This window comes from Triturus cristatus, chromosome 1_2 (genome assembly GCF_964204655.1).
Source record: "Triturus cristatus chromosome 1_2, aTriCri1.1, whole genome shotgun sequence".
Taxonomy (NCBI): Eukaryota; Metazoa; Chordata; class Amphibia; order Caudata; family Salamandridae; genus Triturus; species Triturus cristatus.
This window is the reverse complement of record NC_140580.1, coordinates 176,124,816-176,147,414: the sequence shown is the minus strand read 5'-3', so window position 1 is coordinate 176,147,414 and position 22,599 is coordinate 176,124,816.

The following is a 22,599-nucleotide window of genomic DNA, read 5'->3' as shown; positions in this document are numbered from 1 at the left end:
GAGAGGTCTGGATTCGTGTGGGATCGCGAGGCCGCCACTTGTGATACTGTCGTATGGGCAGAGAGGTCTGGATTCGTAGGGGATCGCGAGGCCGCCGATTGTGCTGAGACTGCCGTCTGGGTAGAGAGGTCTGGATTCGTATGGAATCGCGAGGCCGCCACTTGTGCTGAGACTGCCGTCTGGGTAGAGAGGTCTGGATTCGTGTGTGATCGCGAGGCCGCCACTTGTGATACTGTCGTATGGGCAGAGAGGTCTGGATTCGTAGGGGATCGCGAGGCCGCCGATTGTGCTGAGACTGCCGTCTGGGTAGAGAGGTCTGGATTCGTATGGAATCGCGAGGCCGCCACTTGTGATACTGTCGTATGGGCAGAGAGGTCTGGATTCGTAGGGGATCGCGAGGCCGCCGATTGTGCTGAGACTGCCGTCTGGGTAGAGAGGTCTGGATTCGTATGGAATCGCGAGGCCGCCACTTGTGATACTGTCGTATGGGCAGAGAGGTCTGGATTCATATGGGATCGCGAGGCCGCCTATTGTGCTGAGACTGCCGTCTGGGTAGAGAGGTCTGGATTCGTGTGGAATCGCGAGGCCGCCACTTGTGATACTGTCGTATGGGCAGAGAGGTCTGGATCCGTATGGGATCGCGAGGCCGCCGATTATAAGAGGTCTTGGTATGTATAGTAGGAATTCCTGTCCTTAGGTGGTAGATATATGTGGTTGCACTATTGTTAATAGGTTCTAGGGAGGGGGTAACGTTCTTGCTGGGTTAGTGAGGCTCTGATGAGCGGGTTCTATCTGATCCGAAAACCCAAGCAGAACATGGTTAACTCCACTTGCATTGTTACTTGTCCCCTCTCTCCAGCCACCCTCCCACATTGTTGCTTGCCCCTCCCATGTTGTTTACCCCATCCCTCATCCCCCACCCAAGTTGTTGCTTGTTCCTGCCCTCCTGTCCCCTGGTGCGTTGAAGCTTTCCCTCATCCCTCCCTACCTATTCTGTTCCCGCAAACTTCTTGGGTTGTTGCTTGTCACCTCCTGTGTTGTTGCTTGCCCCCTCCCGTGTTGTTGCTTGCCCTCTCCCGCACAACCCCTTCCACTTTCTTGCTTGCCCACTCTTGTCCCTCCAGAAACAAAAGCTCTATGGCTTGGCCACATCAGAGTTTGGGGACCATATAGGGAAAAACACAAAGGAATTTGAAGAAACCTTCTGCTTTACGTAGCTGTTTTTCATTTTTCTGCGTAGTAAAGTATGTATTCCGATGACGATTTTATGCTTTAAATTATTTGCACAGGATTTAAAAAGCATTAATATTTGAACTAAAGGCATCTGTTGGTAGCATGTCATGGAGGAAGGATGTAGCACATAGTGCAAGAGGTCTTCAACAAGCACTTCAGGACACTGTATAAGGAAATAATCAACCACCATTCCAGCACCTTAATTCTAAATATTGGGGTAGTAAAACTTAGATGCTATGCGTTTCTGAACGCTAACGTTTTGGGGCATTACAGTGAGAAAACATTAATTTGATTTCTCTAAACATTCATTTCGCCAAAAGCCACTGATGCTCAAACTACAATGGCTGGCCTGTGTGCTGTGTTGTGTCGTGTTATGTTAAGTTATTATCCCTACTTGTTCAGCGCATAGTTTGTCATTAGCATGGTCTTGTATCTTGTTGGCTGTCCGTGGGTGCTCATCCATATGATACTGTTGTTTTATCGCAGATCAAAGCCTAAATCAATATATCATCATACATTTTGAATGTGATCTTCTCATCCACTTGTAGGACGGTAAAGAGTAATGTGACTGGTGTGGAGCTGAGCGATGGATTTAACTACAAAAGGATCAAGTGTGGTTCGGTTGATGGCTTAGTAGCAATGTTCTCCTTTTAAATGGTGGGTGTATGGTGTTTGTGTCATACTGGCCTCTATATGGGGTTTAAGGCTGGTGACACATTTCTTCCTGTTACCAGTAGTTAGGGATAGTTTGAGTGTGTAATTGTGGTCTGTATTGTTTTAGGGATGTATTGAAAGTGTGCCTGGTGCTCAGTTTAGTTTGCCCTTTGTGTTTCCGGTGAAGATTAGTGGTTTTGCTATATCCATGTTGTGTTGTTGATGCCGCTACATAGAATGTTCTAACGTGTGTAGTGTGTGTGTGTGTGTGTGTGTGTGTGTGTGTGTGCGTGCGTGCGTGCATGTGTGTGTGTGTGTGTGTGTGTGCTATTTGTTAAATAAATTCTGTTGCTTGCTGTGCATGTGAAATATCTTGCTGGCAATTGCTGGCAACAGGACTATTTAGCACAGCGGTGCTTCATTGAATGCATGGGTGGTGCTCTCTCATGTGTTCTATTGTAAGTTTGTGACTGGCCTCACGGGGGCTACTTGCTGTTAGAAGTGCGATTATGGCACACTATAAGAAGCATCATAGCCAATTATTTGGTATGTCCAAGGTGTGCTGGATGCATATGTGGTCTTCCCTGCAATATGTCGTGTTGGATGTTAGTCAGGTCTATTATAACAATGTATACAATGTGAGCAATGTAAAGCTTACATTACGTAGACACAGGTGAAAGGGCGATCATCAGTACTTTAAATGGGCTAGTACTCACCTCTACTAAGTAGTGTCACTTCTGAATTTTCTACCCTTGAGTAACAGCACTTCTCCTTGGCCAAAGAGAGTACTGGTACTCACGGGGCAGCAAGGCAAGCTCACTGAAACGGGTATGTGCAGGAAAAAGTGCAACACAGCTCTATAATCGAGTGCTGATCTACCCTTGCACTGTGCTGATTCATCAGCGGACCTGGGCATTCATTCAGAGCTGCAAGGAGTTTGGGAGGGGCCCCAGTCACACTGTGACTATTGACACAGTGTCCAATCAGGCTCCGCGGATTCAATAGCACTGTAGGTGCGTGAGCAGGGCCTGCTAACAGCCCATTCTTGTGTCTCAAGAACAAACTTAGGGGCATATCAGCAACACCCGGCGATAATTATCGCTCATCGCTCTTAGCGTGAGGATAATTATCGCCGGGTAACGTGGATTTTTATCGCTGAGATAGCGTGCTATTAGCAACGCTTATCTCCTCAGCGAAAAAAATCCTCACGCTAACTGTGTAACGTGAGGAAACCGAGCGATAATCTCACGCAATGTGGCGTTAGCTTGCTGATAGGGACTCCCAAACTTAGCCATGATATCCACCTTCCATAGGATATCATGGCTAAGTCAGTCCTGAAGCAGGCGTAAGGAAAGGTAAGTTTTCCTGACTTTATGCTTCATAGCGTGGGGCTTGATGAGAGGAGAAATGTCGCTTAGCGACATTTCTCCTGTCATGTTAGGTCAGGAACGCCCACTTTGCATCTCATTAGAGATGCAAAGCTGGGCGTTAGGAATCCTGACGCTAAAGCAAGGTTTCACGCGTTAGCGTGGCCTTGCTAATTAGGCGATAAAATTATCGCCGCTTTTCAGCCGAAAACAGCCGCAAAAGCGGCGATAATTTTTTAGCGCCAGCTTGTAAATATGCCCCTTAGAGACGACTTCCTGCTAGTGGAGCAGAGTATGCCACCAGCACTTGTCTGGAGCCAGCTTTAGGAAGAGGTGGTGACAGTGACACCGGGGCAGAGCGGTGGGAATCAAGGTTTAGTAGTGTGGAGGCCAGCGGATGGAGCCATTTCTAAAAACAAAAGTATTGAATGCGGTTGACTGTTGAAATGGTAGAAGGTTGCTGGTAGAAGGTTGGATTCAGAGAGTAAAGGTAAGTTAGCAATGAATGGAGCTCGCTCCTTCATTACCAAATGTTGATCATTATAATCAGGTTCACTTTTGTAAAGCAAGAGAACATTTTCTCGTTTCAGTGTGCGAGTGCTTGTGTGTCACTGTGCGTGAACTTGCATGCATGAGTGTTGTCTGCAGTGCCCAGCACACCAAATATATAGTTCCCAGCCTGGCAAGCCCTGCATTACCACAGTCCAGTATGAAGCGCTTGTAAAAGGGTTCGATTGTAGCAAGTGCTAGACCACTCTCTTTCTCCAGTGCAGATCTAGTTTTTCAGCAGTGCCTCGACACAATTGTCTTAAGGGGCGCTTTGCTCTTGGGTTAATGGAGTGCCTCTTGGAGAGGCAGAGGTGGGCGAACCAACAAATAAACAAGGATAGCAAGTCAGAGCCGAATCAAGAGCCCGGCTTGGCTTGAAGAACCCTTACATAATTAAATCTTTGAAAACATTAAAATCGAAATAAAAGTGCATTCTTTAACATATTGAAGCATTTCACCTTGGTACATAGGTTTATATTATAGCACTGAGAGAAGTGTAGTCAAAGTGATAGTGAAGTTAGAAACTTTTGAGCTCCCGCCATGACAACAATGCAACTTATGAACTAAGAACCAAGTCAGTTTTCATGGGTACATTATATATGGCCTATTTTTTTTATGCCTGATGCACTATTATAGTGCATTCAATCTAACACAAGATGTGATTGTACAGCATACATCCTGAACTCGTGTAATTGAATATTCGATCACATTCGACAATGAAGAAAAAGGAGGTTTGGTGATATAAAATATTTGCTTGGGATCGCACAATTTGGTCAACTAGGCAAGCTAGAATTGATCCCAGAATTTCTGGTTTCACATTGTGTAATTCAGCCACTAGATGGCTATATCTTTCTTTCGCTCATATTTTACAACAAAGGTCACTATTTTGTCTTTATTCTTTACACGTAAGATTAGGGTGTCAGGCAAACGCAACATAAAAGTTTAGTTCACTTTGTTTTTGAGGGTGCAAGAGGACCTGGAAGTGAGCCCGAGCCAAGCATCAGGCTTGATCCTGGTTCGAGCTTTCAGCAGCTTGCCACCCTCCAGGAAGAGGGAATAGGACTTTATAGGGGGTACGGAGGCAAAGCAGTGCCATGTAGGACCCGCTGGGTGATGTCTGCTAGGTGCCAATGAGGCAAGAGATTCTACCATAGCTAAACGTTTCCCAAAAATGTTAAGGAAAATAGCTTGTGCAAGCCGTATGTGATTTTAAGTGTTGTACCGTGGAAAACCAGTATTGTGCTATGCAGCGGAAGGAAAGAAAATATCTAGAAAATCCATAGAAGGTCCCATACAAGGGCCTTCTCTGCCTGCAGAGTGGGGGATGCAATTGCCAACAGTTCGACTCGGCTTTTTAAAAAGATGTTGCTGTTTCTTTTCATTGTGGCACTCATTGTCATTCCCAGCGAATACCCTTTTTAAATTCTTCTTTTCCTCAATAACAAAATGAGCCATGTCAACATTGGTTCATGCCCAGGTTTCAAAGCCGGGATGTGATTACATACACACAATCTGGCACCAGCAGGAGTGAAGGTCGGGCATGAGTTTTTACAACTTTTGAATGTGCATTCATGGATGCTGGTTTTTTTCTATCGCATTTTGGGTAGGACGATCTTGAATGGTTTCATTTTGTGTTGGCTGCTCTGTTGCACTCCGTGCTCCAGTGTTTTTAGAAACATTTGATACGATTTAATTAGAACACAAAACGTTTTTGTTGAAATCTGAAAATACACTGCAGGTGGTGGCTGATTCGGCAAGTAAGCCAAATCCATTGCGGCTTGGAAAATGATGTGACCGTCGAATCACAGAATTCTATTGGTCCTGCTCACAGGTCACAAGCACTACCTGAAGTTCACCTTGGTTCATAGTGGGAAACAGTTGATGATCACCGGTAGGGGCCAATGGGATTTATTTTTGTTTTACTGAAAGGTGAACGAGCCATGGTGTTTGCCCTACCTGCAGATGCTAGGTATGGTAAGCCCAGAAGCCCAAAACGGTAGAGCAACATCATTTAGCTTGAAATGTATGAATGAGTAAACTGTACACATTTGCAACTCTGAGGGGGCTCACATTTGCTTTTGTCCAGTCTTTCAGTGCTTTTCATGTTCGTTGCTTTGGTTCGGTGTGGTTGTTAGTTTTGCTGGCATATCTTCTCTGTGCTTTTTTAATTCTCTTCGATCTATACCATCTGGTCCCACGCTCAGCAAGCTTCATTTTTTGTTGAAATTCGTGGCATCAAGAGTGACACAAACATTCCACTTCATAGCATGTTTGCATCGCTATATCTGCAGTGGGATAATCTTATACGTATTCCGAGTACAACTCTATGTGCTAAAGCAGTCATTGCCCCAGTTTATGAAAATGCTTTATCATGTTATATCACGCTTATAACTGCATAGGTTTATGAACCAAGGGGCATATCAGCAAGGCGAGGCGATAGAATTATCGCCGCTTTAGCGGCCGTTTTCGGCCGAAAAGTGGCGATAATTTTATCGCCTAATTAGCAAGCTCACGCTAACGCGTGAAATCTTGCGTTAGCGTAGGAATTCCTAACGCCCAGCTTTGCATCTCTAATGAAAAGCAAAGTGGGCGTTCCTGACCTGACATGACAGGAGAAATGTCGCTAAGCGACATTTCTCCTATCATCAAGCCCCACGCTATGAAGCATAGCGGCAAGAAAAGTAGCGATAACCCCTGTTATCGCTACTTTCCTTACACCTGCTTCAGGACTGACTTAGCCATGAAATCCTATGGAAGGTGGATATCATGGCTAAGTTTGTGAGTCCCTATCATCAAGCTAACGCCACATTCCGTGAGATTATCGCTGGGTTTCCAGCGATAATCTCACGTTAGGCAGTTAGCGTGAGGATTTTTATCGCCTTTGAGATAAGCGTTGCTAATAGCACACTATCTCAGCGATAAAAATCCACGCTAGCCGGCGATAATTATCCTAGCGCTAAGTGCGCTTAGCGATAATTATCGCCGGTTGTTGCTGATATGCCCCCAAATGTCTTGATTGCTATAGACCTACGGTGGTTTAGCCTACATCTACTTCCAACAAAGCCGTGAAAATGTCAAAACATCCTTTTATAAATGGTGACATGATGGATCTTTTAGTAAATCCTTAATGCCCAAAAACGAGATTGAAAACCATCCCCAAAATGACAATGCAGATCAGTACACTATTAATCCAGACGTGGTATGTTTTGAAGTTCATATTTAATAGAAATATTGCCTCAACTAGAACATAAATAATCTACATCTCTAGAATTAAAAATAAAGAAGTTCTTAAGCAGATGCAAAGAAAGTGCAGACTGTTCTAGTAACTGGTATCAAATATTGCAGAGGGGTTCGAAATGTCCCCTGACTGGAGAACTCTGTGTGAAACGTTTTGACACAGAATATTTATTTTTCCATCTATGAACTCAGTTTTCCAGACCAGTCTTCAGCTTGGATTTATGACATATCAAAAGACAGTTACTCTCCTACAGTAAAAGTCTACAGCCAGGGAGCTCCAGGAGATAAAAAACAGGTGGCGCTAAAGCAAATACAGCACCAAAAAACCAAGAAGCCTACAAAGAGGAGGTTTAGACTAATCGTGGGTCATTTTTAATGTCTCAGATAAGAAAAGACAGGGAAGACAAACAAAACCCAATTACTGCAATTTTCAGAGTGTGCAGTGATGTAACGCACACATGTCTAAACTCACACAGTCCCACCTTCTTTTCAAAATACTGAATATAGGAACGTTTCTCTTTTGGAAAAAACGCTACAGTCTTCTACATTCTGCTGAAAACATTGCATACCGTACACTTGCCACTGAGAGACTCCTCTGAAATATTAACATGCATAATATTTTTGTGGATTTTAATTTGAAACATTTTGCGCAAAGCCTGCAAACGTACCACTGCAAACCTGCTATACAAGTTACTGCATCTATAATATTTGGAATTCCTCAAATCTTTGTAGCTGTCCCTGGCTACTACTACAGGATTTAAGAAACGTGGTGAAATTAACTCCACTTCCCTCATCTATGCTGGGGTGTGCCACTGCCATGTTCCGCCCCCAGGCCCTCCCACCCTGCGAGGATAGCAAAGGTAACAAGCATTTGCAATGCAATAGGTCTCGCATTTACGCGAGTTTGAGCTATTGACATTGTAAATGACAATGCCTTTTATTTTTGTTTTTTGAACATAAATAAAAGGCATTGTCATTTACATTGCCAATTGCTTAAACTCGTGTAAATGCAAGACCTATTGCATTGCAAATGCTTGTCTTATGTGGATTTTTTATATATGGTTTTAACGGAATTGGATATTATAATTGGAAAATGTTTGATTTCGAAGTTGTTTTTTTATATAGAAACATTCTTGGTACTGCTCATGATATGAAACAAATCCTGGAGCTAAGTGGAGGCCTTGTGTACCTTGCTTTTCACCTTGTTGAAAGGTGACTGTTTAACTCTTCATAAACCCAAGCAAAGGTTACAATCGATAAATAGTAGCGCATGCCCAATCTGCTACCAGGGAGCAGCCCCTGTTGGAAGTCAAGCGTGGGAGTGAACTGCAATGTAAATACTTGTGTTTATTGTGCCATTTAAAAACAATTAAAGCGGCCGTTGCCTGTTATCAGTTATTTTTAGTGTCCGGGGTTGGGTGCTTTCTCCTAGTTCAGTGATCCAACTTCAAAGCAGGCCAGGCCTGTCTCACACCGCCCTGTGGAACGTCAGGAATCTTTATGGCAGGCCCAGATCAATGTGGAATGCATACATTAGCTACAAATTCATGAATTAGGGGATTGTCTCCCGTCCACCTCCATGTAATGCCTTTAGAAAGGCTAGGGGAAAGGAGCGTGAAGTGCTCAGCCATAGGAGTGGGCAGAGGGCAGTGCCCACGGTATCGCCCTCCGTGCTCAGGATTGCTGAAGAGGTACTCCTGGATGGTGCCCCTGAGTTGTAAGCTGCGCTCAAGTATTTTTCACTAACGTGTTAGTGCATTTTTCAGTCTTGAGTTGTGTAGGCGCAATGAACATGGGGTCTGTGTAGCGTACACCTCTGTTTTATTTGCGAAATTAAGCTTTCATTTTTAGTAATAACGTTTAAAAGCAAATCGGCATTATTTACCGTGTTGCGGAAATGTGCATCTATTTGACTGTTTCCAATGTTCTTACGATCTGTTGTGGTTGTGTTTTTCTGACTTTTAAGAAGAGAAATGCTTAAAAATCTATTCATTTAAAATGTGACCATCAACCGCTAGGTCTTAACACTTTAAAATAGTTTAATAAAATGAAAGTTAAAATGGGGGAAAAAAGGCCACCTCAGTTTGATGTCGCTTGTATGCTTGCTATAAGAAATGTGCATTATACAAAATAATTTGTTGAATACAAGTTTGTGTGAAGCCTGGTGAAGTCATACCTGTTGGCAGGGACTACATTTCCTGGTCCCGGGTAAGAGCCTTTCTTCACTAACCTGCATCCCTCTGCAGCTTGTGACCTTAAGGACAAGACCCTATCAGTATTGCCTCTGCTTTTGTGCTGGGGTAGTAGTGCAATATTGCTTATAGGGTCTTTTCGTTGAGAGTAATATTCCTCCAGAAATACAACAGAAGAGGAGCTTAGCCAATCACAGAGGACGTGAAATCTTGCATGCTCACTGATGAAAAAAACATCGGTTTAATGGTTATCGACTTTAAGATGCTCTCTTATCCTTATTTGATGATGCACCAAGCGGTGCCAGGGACTTCTGCAATGCTTTGAGCATGGCTTGTTAAGGCACATACTACAGTGTTAAATATGGTGTTGCAAAATTGTGTGTCCCTTTATTGTGTGTATGTTGAGATGATGTGCAGGGTGCAATATACTATTTCTTGCCATGGTTTGATGGGCCATGACTCAAGAGAGGCGAAACCTCAAGTGGCTCAAATCAGAACCCAGAACGCATCTCCTTAAACCATGGACATAAACAACACATCACACCGCGTGGTTCTGCATCCATGGAATGTGCTTTACATGCTTTTCATGAGTATTTGTTTTGAACAGAAAAGGTATTTGACAAAAAAACACGAATGAAATGAGTTTGCTGAAAGGTACAACAATCACAATGAAGAGACTTCATGGCTATTATGAGAGTTGTCTCCTACGTACTGATTGCGACATGCAATTGGTGAGGCAAACATTATTTCTCAAATTTCACTTTCACAGTGGTAACATCGACCATTGAACTGTTCAATAAAATAAAGACGGGGAGCGAGAAGTACGTATAGAACGAAACGGGTTTACATTAGAACAAGCGGCCGCGTAAGTGAAAGTGATCGCGATCAAACATCAAAGTGGCTGTGCGGCCGCGAAAGTGAAAGCAAATGGTGTGCAGGCTGCCAAATGGTGCGCGCGCCCGGCGCACATGCACTGTATTTGGAGGCCTGAAAGCACTCGTTTGCACTTCCAGATCCCTCATTTACAAAAGCTCTTGCGAGAGCAGCGCTAAAGCGCTGGCTCAGGCGAGACCTAAAAAGTAAATTAGTAATAAAATTAGTTTATTACCATTTCATTTTTTACTGCTGCACTGCTAGCCCTGCCTAGCGTGAGGGCGGGGTGGGGCCATTGCTGCTCTGGATTGGCGGCATGGAGGACTGGCGATCACTCCACTTCAAAGTGTGCATGACAGTTTGGCCAGCTGTTTTGTGAGGGCCAGTCCAACATGTACACTTTAAACCTCTTCAACCAGAGCTGTGTTTGATAGCCCGGGAGAGAGCAGACACAGCACCCCCAGTGTCTCAAGGAGCACCGTGCCACCCTGCTCCAACCAATCCTGTGCTTCTCTCATGTTGGTTAATATTATTAACAGGATGGGAGCAGCATCTGGATTGGTTAGGGCAGTTGGCTCTGGGGCCCATGCTAGGATGGACTAGAGAATAACACCAAGGACTGGAGGAAGTATAACCAGTATGTAAGTGAACATTTTTTTTTAACTTTTTGACCCACTGACAGGCACTATGAGAAACTCCCCTCAACTTCAGAGCTCTCAGTCGTGGTCCATTTTAAACACAGTTTGAGAGCTGTGGCATTGACCCTAAAGGCATTTGCTGGTTTCCCACAGCACATGTCAGTGGGTCAAAATATTTGCTTTACATGCCTAACCACATATAAATTTCATCAGCCGCCACTGTTGTTCCCAGTACTCATCGACATTCACGTCATCAGCGTCTAGACTCTGCTCTGTAGGCTGATTTCAGATGGCCCCATCCATGAGGCGTCCTGGTGGTTGCCCATACTTTCTTCTTTTTGGGGTGCAAGTCGTCTCTTTTAGCAGACAGCTAATCTGTTCTCAAGACTCCTCGTCTCATTCCATGCCATTGACTCCTCGGCCTCTGCAATCTCTGAAATTCTTCGGCACTGCTGTAATTGCTGCTACTGAATGTTGTGGATGTAGGTTAGTTTGTTGCATTACAGGACAACAAGAGTTGCCTAGATTGCCTGGGATATGATTACTGTATTATGTATGTGGCATGCTTGAACATGTCACAAGATGTCTCACTGTCAAACATCCCTCCGCATCAAGGAACGTTTCCTCACAGAAACTTACATGCTGATTAGCTTCACTGAGCATATATTTGGACCAAAGAGTCTGAAAAGTTGAAAAAGCAGATAGACAGGGATGGCTCCTTCATTTGAGCGGAGGAGCGTCTCCCCACTTAAAAATCACCCCAAAGCCCCAGAGATGAAAATTAAATTGGTAAGTAATTACCATTTTATTTTTCATACCACGCCCGAGCCAAGTGTCAGGACGGGGGCGGAGCCGCTGCTAAGTGACAGCAGCAGGGAGGAGGGTGGGCTGGTATTGCACTGTTTAAAGTGACATCTTTCATTCACACATGACATCACACTTGACACAATCAAAGAGATTTCTGACAGCATGAGATATGACATCTTGAAAACATTGTTTAATCCATTGATAATGACTGCGCACCTATCACTTCTGCAGTTTTGTAAGTGTAGAAAAACAAAGTTGGTGACCCCCTTACCCTCTTCACCCAAATACATGAAGCTACAAATGATGGTAACATACATTTTTTTGGTTTAATGACACATCCGTATATGCACATTTGTACCTTCTGTTGGGGAAACAGTTGGAACACGCAGCCACAGCAATGAGTGTTCCGACATCGCAAGCGTAACCACGCTTGCCTTAACCACCCATATGCCTTAACCATGCATGGTTAAGGCATATGCGATGTCTAGTTGCTGGCTGCAGCTCGGCAGAAGAGTAAAAAGAGGAAAGATCAGGACGAGGTAAGTGAGGTAAGTGAGGTAAGTGGGATTTTGGGGGAGTGGGGGTAGTTTGTAGGGGTTAGGAGTAGTTTTCAGGGCTCGGAGGGGGTTGGGAGATTTTAGGGCTCAGGCAGGGGACAGGGTGGGGGATAGTTTGTTTGGGTTGGGGGTAGTTTTGGGGGCTGAAGGGGGTCAGGTGTTTTTCAGGTCTGGGGGGGTCGGGAGTTTTAGGGCTCAGGACAGGGTACGGGGTGGGATGTAGTTTGTTTGCGTTGGGGTAGCCTTGTGGGCTGGTGGTAGGGGTAGTTTTCAGGGCTGGGGGGGTCAGGAGTTTTAGGGTTCAGGGCAGGGGACAGGAAAGGGGCAGTTTACATGCTAAGTGGGTAGTTTGGCTGGGGCAGGAGGTTGGGCTCAGGGCAGGGTACAGGAAAGAGGCGGTTTACAGGCTTAATGGGTAGTTGGGCTGGGGCAGGGGGTAGGTGGTGTAGATTTTAGTGGGGGCTGGTTTTAGGGCTCAGGGAGGGAGGCTGGGGTCGGAGTAGTTTTTAGGGGCTGAGTTTAAGGGCTCAGGCAGGGGACTGGAAAGGGGCAGTTTTCAGGTCGAGGGGGCAATTGGGCTGTGGTAGGCAGGGGCGTACCACAGGCCCCCGCAACCCCCACGTTGCGGGGGGGCCCCGTGCTCCAGGGGCCCCCTCTCTCAGCAGAGCAAGCATTAGCAAGCCTCTTAGTTCATGAATTAAAAGGTGTGTACGGCCACGGTGCGCACGGCCTCATCATTAATTAAATGGTGTGCGCAAGCCCCCGGGCTGCGATGCGGGGGGGAGCGTGCTCCAGGCAGGGGCCCCCTCACTCAGCCAACAAGCCTCTTCATGAATTAAATGGTGCACACGGCACATGCCCAGCGCGCAGATGTCTCACGTGCAGTGGTCGAAGTGGGGGGGAATGGCAGGGCACGGCGTGCCCCTACTTCTTCAATTCCAGCGATTCCGTTCCCCTATTTTTTTATTTTGAAAATGCGTCCCGGGACGCAAGAAATCACCATCCCCGGTAAAGCTCGGCGTTCCTGGCGTTCGAGGACTGGCGGCAGAGAAGTAACAGGACTCGGTCTTTTTCTTCTTACCCAGAAAAGAAAAATACAGTGTCCGCTTCTGCTCTGTAGCTTCAGCTGCCTTCCCCTCTCCCCCCAACTCTTTCCCTCTTCCCTCTCTTTCTGTCTAGCAGTTCTTCTCTTACAGAAAACCAAGATTTCAAGACGGGGTTTTTACACTCTTTCCTCTCCTTTCTTTTATTTCCTACCCTGTGAAATGGATCCAAAAAAGAAAATAATTTTTGCTGGAAATGTTCAGCATCTGGAATAAAAGGTTAAAAATCGGAAAAATAACTAAGTAAAGTAAGACAGACTGGTAGCCAGAGGCGCTACTAGAGCCAAATTTCGGGGGAGGGGGGGGGCAAGGAAATTTCGGGGGGGGGGCTTAATCTTTAAGCAATGGGCAGAGTGGAGCTGCAGGGGCTCTTCAGAGGGGTGAAACAACAGCAAGGCCTCATTAACATGCAAATGGTCTTTAAAAGACCTGTGAAGTGCTCGGGTGCGGCTGTGTGTGTGCCAATGGGTGTTCGCGCCTGCTGGTAGCAAACTGACCAGATTGATTTTATTCACACCCAAACACATTAGCGCCACTTTTACAGAGTTTGGCAGTGAAGCGCTATTTTTGTTTTCTTGTCTCTGTTTTCCCTGGGCTTGCAACTAGTGCCCCAATCCTGGAGGTACTGCAAAGTGTGGATTGGAAAACAAAATGTGTACTGCGGCTCTGCGTCCAGGGATGTGGTCTTTTTACCATACTGCTCACGTTTTATAAGGATATAAGCAATGGGCATTGAAATGGGTCCATTCAGGGCCCTGTAGACATGTCCTTAACTTTTCAGGCAAAGCACTCACTGATTTCTGAATAGTGAGTGTAAACGCATTAAGGTAACCATGTTGTTCCTGCTTACAATTCACATGGTTTGCTAAATTTTGCATTCCCTATGAGTGTTTGCTTTTTTCAGGATGTTGTCACTTTTTTTTTGTAGGCTGCATATTGCCCTGCGTCATTTAAATTGAGCCGCATCCAGGTGTTTATAGCTGGCAACAATTGGGTTGTAGTTGAAGGCAGTGTGAGTTTTTCTAATTGGGGCAGTATGATGTTTAGTGGGGGAGAGGATGTGGCACTATGGCCAGAGCTACTGAATTTGTAACTGGGGAACCAGGTTCAGCCTTAATAACCAGTCCACCAGACCACTCTCCTGAGAGAGCATAATCCCATGCTAGACCTTAGAAGGCTTCGCAAGACCTTAGAAGCCCTGGTGTCTTAGCACCAGCAGGTGGACCCTAGCAGTGGCAAGTGTGGGTTAACCTTCAAGGTTTGTCCACCACAATCCATATTGAAGTTCACCTCCAGTCTTGCAGACAGGCCTATGAAGCAGCACACCCTAGAGCGACAGTGACCCTGTCACTGAGGTCACAGGACACTTGAGAAGGACCAGCTCTAGGGCAGTGCAACCGGTGTGACCGCACCGGGTGCTGACTTTGGGTGGAGGCATTATGTTTGCCAGTATATTAAGGTTTTAAAAGTGCTTGCTGCCTCCTTCTTGGCCTCCAGCAATTTTCGGCAACAATAAATATGTCATGATGACTCTGGTGTTTAATGTCCTTCCTAGAGAGAGATCATTTTGTCTAGTGGAAGTTCTGATTCATGGAAAGGTAGCTCAGAGGGTTAATGTGCCTGCTGCAAAGAACATGTACCATACAGATTGTGAGAAGTTGGCCTGGTATATGCTGTCCACTAGTTATAGTGGGCACCTTGTACCAGTCCAAACAACCCTTATTGATGATAGGTTTAAAGACAACCTTTATTGAAAGCTATCCTAGTGGGAGCTATGGAGAGCAGCCTTCAGGCTAAGTCTTGAAGGAGTGTAAAGCAGCTTGGTTTACCAGATTATAACCTCTTGAATTACTAAATGAAAGGAGATCCACACAAGGTATATATAAAATATATGTATTTATTTCTAAACACTCACTACTAATCTCTTTATGAGATTAGAGTCCAAGATACACAATCATAAAGTTCTAAAACGACAGTAAATCGCACAATATACAATGGGCCCTAGGGGCGGACCAAACCATATATTAAGAAAGTGGTATAAGAACCACGATTTGACTAGACACAGTGCCTAAAGCACGTAGAATCGCTGGGACCCCAAGAAACCACCCACGGGAGCACCGGAGTATTTGAGTTACCTCACCTAGGGAAGCCGGGTGCATAGGTGTCAAATGGTGTCAGGGATCGTCGTTGATTTCAATGGCGATCTACTGCAAAGTGCTGCTGCCGGGAAGGAGAAAAGTGTCCGGTGTGATCCAAGCCTGGATCGAAGATCAGAAGAACCTGAAAGCAGAGGGTACAGAGTCTGGGTCACTTGCCAGTGACCAGGGGCACGGTAGACGAAAGCCCACCGATGTTGGGTGATTCAAGTGCGAAGAGGCGAAGCTTGACTCTGCAGCCACGAGGACCAGGAGGTGTCGACGACAACCAGAAGCTGTATTTGAGCTGTCCCACAAAGGATGTCGAGTGCTGGAGTATCGGTCCGCGTATTGAACACAACAAGCCTTGGCAACAGCAACCCACGCAGGAAGAGAAAAGATGCTTTGGTGCAGAACAGCAAGGTCCTGGGGACTCCCCAAGCAATGGAGAGTCAGGACACGTCTGGAGTAATCAGGTAAGCCTAATTAGAGGTAAAGTTGCCTTCACAGGGACCCACCAGTCGACGGACTAGGGATCGCGAAGGGACCTCGAGAGAAAACACAAACGGCCAGCTCACAGAACACTCGTGGAGTGTAGGCGGGCAGTCTTCAGTGCAAATGCTGCTCGGGGTCAGGGCTATAAGTAATCCAAAGCTTAGCTGCAGGAGTTGTTGGAAAGCTGATGCTTCTGCAAAGTGACGTGGTGTCCAGGGGTTCGGTTTGCACAGTCGTCACAAGGGATACGGGCCTCAGACTTGCTGTGGGCACTGTTCGACCTCTAAGACCATGGAAACCCACCTCCTGTGTTGCAAAATTCTTCGGAGTCTGGCGGGAGCTTCGGAGCTGCAAACCGGTCAGATCTGTCTTTGGTGCCTGCCTTGCAGGGGAGTAACTCCTTTACTCCAAGGGAGATTCTTTACTTATCTAGTTCAATGTAGATCGTTGAAGTTCCAGGATTCAGTATCAGAGTTTCGTCCAGGTGTAATCTAAAGTCCTGTAGCCAGGGGTTCCTTTAATATACCCAAGGAAGGAGTGGGACAAACTCTAGGGACCCACCTATGGGAGGGTCAGGAAAGAGGGGTGGCTACACCCTTTTCCTTTGTCCAGTTTCGCGCCATTGCAGGGGCTGGTAGCCCCTGCAACCGGTTTGAGCTGGACTATGTACAGGGACACCAAATGTGCCCCCAGTGCTGAACTTCAAAGCACTCTTGGAGTGCACCCACCCAGCCCCAATACACTAATGCCTTTCTGGGAGGTGGTGACACCTCCCTGTGACAGGAAACCTATTGTCCAGGCCTCCCCTGCCAGAGTTTCGTCCAGCAACAGGCGGGCAGACTCGTGTCTGTGGCTGGTAGCATCCATTTTGTGATGCCAGGGCTCTGTTAGCTGGTACCGGGTATACCGGTGCTGTCATGTCTCTCCCTCTAGAATGGTGGGATCATACTCCCACACCAGTTACTGGTGTGGGGGTATGATTCCAAAGTGTTTGACACCAAATACAACATGTTTCCGTGCAGCCATTCCAAAGTTAGTATTTACCGTTTGGTTATAATGCACTTAAGAGTGTATGGTTTGGCAGCATCACAAACAACCCCAGAATAAAAGTTCTGAAGGCTGCTGAGGGGCCCTGCTCATGCATGGGCACCCTCTCACATAAAACCCAGCACTCTGCCTTCAGGATTTGTAAGGCCTGCCATAGGGGTGACTGATAGGTTTATATGTGCAGTGATATGGAGAGATATAGTGAACCTATATCTCAGTAAGGGGTGCATGCACCACCTTACCCAGGCTGGAGTAGCAGACCTGTGGTGTCATTTTGGAAGGCTTCCCAGGGGTGACACAATACATGCTGCAGCCCCTGGTAGGCCTCTGGGGTACCTATGCCCTTGGTACATAGTATACCATATACTCGGGACTTATAAGGGTACCCCAGAATCCAATCTGGAGTGTACCTATAGTACTTGTAATCAATTTAAGGGGGAAAGCAGATAGGCTGGGGTCCTGAATAGCAGGATCCCAGGCAGACTAAGTCGAAATCCAGCAAAACACCAGTAAAAAAGTGGGGGCAACCATGTAGTCAGATTCCACCTTCCTACACAGATCACAAAGTGCACATAATGTTAATAGGTCAGTGGGTTACTGCTTTTGTCAGAGAGCTCCTTTTGTTACTTGCAGTTTACAAGTTAAAATCCTAACATACAACAGTGAGCTATTAACTTTCATCTAAGAGCTGCATAAAACCTGCAAGGTATAAATTAGAGCGTTATGTTTTTCCCCCCAGTCTTTGATTATACTAATGTTGCAAAAAGTGTTCTTTTGGACAGAAATCAATTCTGATTATTAAAGAGAACCCCCAACCATGGTATTAAGTTTTAAAATTCTGAGTTTATGTTTCTCCAGACCAATCACTATCAAACTATACCCCCTAGTAGTATGGTTATCATGTAACTCCTACACCTTGTAGTCCTTAGTCTTATGTAACATTTTCCATACAGTGATTTACACACATATTGATTGTCTCTGAGTAATGTGTGTGATGTAAAGTGCTCTGACACCCTACACTGGTATGAGTGGCGCTGTAAATCAAATTAAATGCATCTGAGAGAGAGTGTGGTTATGGAGACTTGAGGGGCACTGTTAAAGGGTGGTAGTGAGGGAATCCATGACAGAGGTGGCCATTAGAGGGTAATAACAAACATTAATGCACAGGGCACCACCAGTGCTAAGACCGGCCCTGCCCTTGAGGCCAGTCTGCCTCACCCATAGTTAGCTCCATTGGCCTTGTTTCAGAAGTAGTAGCTGCAACTCACCAGGGATTGACAATGCAGAATTTGCACGCACACCAAACTAAGTTTGCAAACTTCACAGTCTCTCTGCTTCATTCACAAGCATTTTTAACATGTGCTGCTTGCTGTGGGGTCACTGGAATTAAATATGCAGCAAAGGAGGACAAAATTATGCCACAGTGTTGACTAAATAATGCATTTAAAAAAAGGCTGCAGCGTAATGCAGTATATTTTCTGATATTTTATTATTTTGACGTGTACACATGCTAATAGTCTTTGGAAAGATTTTGCCTTATTAGCACCAGTGTAACATACAAATGCAACAGTGAGAAAGATGATCAGTCAACCTTTGCAATAAGCCATCCACTCCGCAGCAAAACAAGTCACATTTTTTGTTAACTTTTGATACATTTGAGCTATAAACAATTTATTAGTTTAAATGATTAGGAGGCAAATATGGCAGAGCCAGAGTTATATAGAAAACATTTGCAAACTAGGATATTTTGCCATTCATGTTTGAACTGCTGTTGTGGAAAAAGGGAGAAGTGCTGATAAACACCATGGCTCTGCCTAAAATTGCTTGTGCTTCCACATTTTATCGTATTTGGGACATGCTGTGATTAGAAGCATATCCCACTTTGTGAATGTGTTTTACTGTCAATAACTCATTATAACCTTATATAATCATGTGTATCCATTGGTTGATTAAACTGGGCAGTGAAATGCCAAACAAATACTAAAAACTGGGATATTTGCGCATTCTGGCCACACCTCTGGCTCCGCCCACTGAGCCAATCCTTGGGTTATTCCCACCCTCTGATTCTCCGCCCACAGTTCCCCTACTTTTTTTACCCCACTTCGACCACTGCTCACGTGCCCCTGCCTGGCTAGTTAGCCTTGCCCTTGCACTCTTCTGACTGCTTCCCGCTCGCGCCTGCCACTGAAGGAGCTGCAGGCCAGGCCTCAGGAACTTGGGGCCGGAATGTACCAGGTTGAGCTGGAAATCAGGCACTGTGCGGCGGGGAGTGGCTACGGGTCCCGGTGGGAGCATCTGAGGTACAGTGGAGGCCTGACAGCGCAGATACCCGAACACCCAACCGTCCGGGGTCCCCCACCATGCAAGAGCCCGAGAGGGCCCCGGGAGCCGAGGATACAAGGTAAGGGCTGAGCAGCAACGGGCTTGAGCCAGACTATGTGGCGTCCGCTCCTTTTAATGAGTGAGGCTCGCGCGCTGGAACATCACCATAGCTGCTGCACATGTGCTCACTGCCTTTCATCCACACATTCATTAGTGAGTTGTACTTCTGAGGGACCCTGCAGCAGTGGCTAGATTAGGATGTGGCGAAACAGCCAGAGCGACTGACCATGAAGCTGGGGAACCAGGTTCAAATCTTGGCGAGAGGCGCAAGCATCCTGTGCAAATCACTTAATCTCCTTGTGCCTGAAAAATTAATGTGTCTGTAATTCAACTGGTGCTCATGTAAAGCCAAGCGCCCTGATACATTTGGGTCGAATTTGCGCTAAATAAAAGACAAAAAAAATAAAATGGAGTTCCCCACAACCCGAGCTGAAGCTCACCGAGCTAGGCCAGGCCCCACCAGCTAGATTATGCACTAACCCACAGCCCTAAAATCGGCCAAATTCAGAGGCCAAACTTTGTTAGGCTGCAGATATTCTGTCATAGCTAGGCTGACCCCACATAGAAGTCTTTATCAGCCTCAGGCTCAGGCCAGGCTCTGTCACAGTCAGGGCTGAGGCCAGATCGGCCATTTCATACACAGGAACAGCTGATGGATTTGTAGTGCCCGGGTCAATATATAGGTACGTGGTGCTTGAAATTGTAGCTTTAGTTGGAGCATATTTGTAATCACAAATATTCCACCCCTTCACTATTGCCATTCTTTTTGCAACAGTGAAGATCAAAGTGCTGATCTGAGGATTTTGTCACAGCTTAAAAATGTAATAACTTTTTCCTACATTATTTCCCCCTGCCTTGTCCCTTCCTCTTCTCCTCTTCATATGTGTACACTTCTCTTGCTAGACATTTAACTTTGACCACGCTGAGTACGAGAAATGGGACAAGGCAGGATGAACACAGATGTGAAAAAGAGGTCTAGCGAGAGATGTGAAGCAGGAGAAGGGAGTAGAGTTAGAGATGATGTAGAAAGAAAAGATATGGGGTAGGAACAGAAAAAAGTAAATAGAGAAAGGTGAGGCAGCCAGAAGCAAAGGTAAGGAGTAGTAGAAAGAGGAAGATGTAGGTAGAGAAAGAGAGGTAGAGAAATAGGCAAGGCTTTAAAAGAGTGTGGTAGAAATAGATAAAGATAGGGAGAGGAAATAGAGACAGAGAAGTGCAGTACTCCAGGGGATGAGAAAGAGACTATGGGGGAAAAGAGATTAATTAGAGGGAGGTAAAGGCAGTGAGATGTACATGAAAACTAAGAGACTGTTTGAAAAACAGAAGGAAACTAGAGAACAAACTGAGAAGAAATATAAACAAATGGGTTGGGTGAAGAGTAGTGGGGAAGACAAAAGCTAGAAAGAAGGATAGAACCAGGTATCTGGTGTGGAACAAAAAGAGAAAGTTGAGAGACATAAGTGAAACAAAGAGGCGAGGTGTATACAAAAGTAGAGAGTTGTGAGAGGAAGAGATGGTGAGGTGGAGATCTATAAAGAAAGAGGATGAGATTGTTGAGGTGGAATGGGGTGAGTTGAATTGGAGAAGGGGGTCCAGAGAGAGTGTGAGAGAGAGAAAGAGATAGGAGTTGATGATAGAGAAAAGGGGTTGTGGTACGGTAGGAGAGGCATTAAGAGAGAAATAGAGAGGTGGGATAAAGAATGAGATGAGGTTGTGTGAGGAGTGAAGTAGATGGAGAAGAGATACCGGGTGTTCAGATGGAAAAAGACTAATGAGGTACAGCAAGAGTGATGAGGTAGAGAGAACTGGGCTAGAGAGAGGGGGTCAGGAGTCACAACTATACAAGTAGCCACAGAATGTGATAGAGAGAGGGGCGAGGTCATGAGAAAGACGTAGAGGGAGATGAAGTTGAGTGAGTTCTATTGGGTATATTGAGAGATGAGTGTAGTAGACAGGGTGGCACTAATCCGCCCAAGTTACACCCAACTAACACCCAGTTGATAAAAAATGGTGCAAAGCAGCATAAAGCACCAGTTATACTGAGAAAAGGGCACCTTTCCAGCACAAAATACTTTTTTATGCTAGAAAGTAAATGCCCTTGCAAGATTTTGCACTGCTTTGCATCACTTTGCATGAATTTGCCCCAGCATGAGCCCTCAGTAATTCTGGTGCCAAGCTTCCGTTATGCATGCTCGTCTGTTGAATTAGAAAAATAAGCTGATTTTTATGAGCAGCGTTATAAAGGTAGGAACTTCGACTGTCCCATTCAGTTTTCCAGGGCCCTTGCAAAGTGCGTCTTGGGCAATAAACCACTCTGCATACCTTAACCCCTTCGCCGCGGCACGAATTCCGCCGCGGCGCTGGGGGTGTTCGGGGTCAGCGCGGCGCTGCCATGCTCATGACGGAACCACGCCGTCATGAGTCACGGGCGAGCTGTGCTCATGACGGAGTGGTTCCGTCATGACCACGCCCGCTTGCATTGTTCGCCCGCACAGGCTGGGAATCAGTGCCGCGTGGGCGGAGCGGCCGCCAACGGCCGCAGCATGACGGAACCACTCCGTCATGAGCACACGGCGCCCGTGGCTCATGACGGAGTGGTTCCGTCATGAGCAGGCAAGGGGTTAAAAGGTCTCTGGTCAAACGCGGGCCAGACCACAGTTAGACTCTGGCAGGCCCAGACCTGGCCAAGCTCGACTATCAAAACCGGGCTTAGCACACCTAGACTCTTAGAGCTCCAGGTGAGGGCACAGCCAGGTACTCTGGGTCCCTGGCCAGCCCCAGCCGCCCGTGATCCAGGCTGCGTGCGCCATAGGTGGATAAGGAGTGCTGCCCAGGCAAGCTGAGGCCAGGGAGAGCTTCTCAAGCATGGTGCACTCGGGACCAGGAGAGCGGAAGGCAGAGTTAGGAGAGGCAGGGAGTGCTGGGAGAGCTGTAGGGTGCCCAGTGAGAGGCATTCTCCTGCTGAGAGAGGAGGAGGGGGTGTTGATCTTTATCCACCTGATGGTCCAGGAGACAGTACAGGCCGCGTTGGGCTCCGCCGCAGTTCTCTGGTATTTGAGATGGGCCAATCCAGCCGAGAGGACCCTTCTGCCACCTTTTACTCAAGAGGGCTTTGTGGAAAAGGTTGTGATAGGGAAGATTTCTACTGGACTGGGGCTCAACTTAGAATGTCCTCTGAATAGTTTACACCATATCATAAGCATTTCCATTTGTAGAGCTCACGAGCAGACTGGCTGGGCTTTGTATGAGCCATTTTAAGGACTTCTGAAAGTTAACTTTTATGATCTCTTTAATGTTTCGTGGTCACGATGTCACCATTTTTGGTTTTTC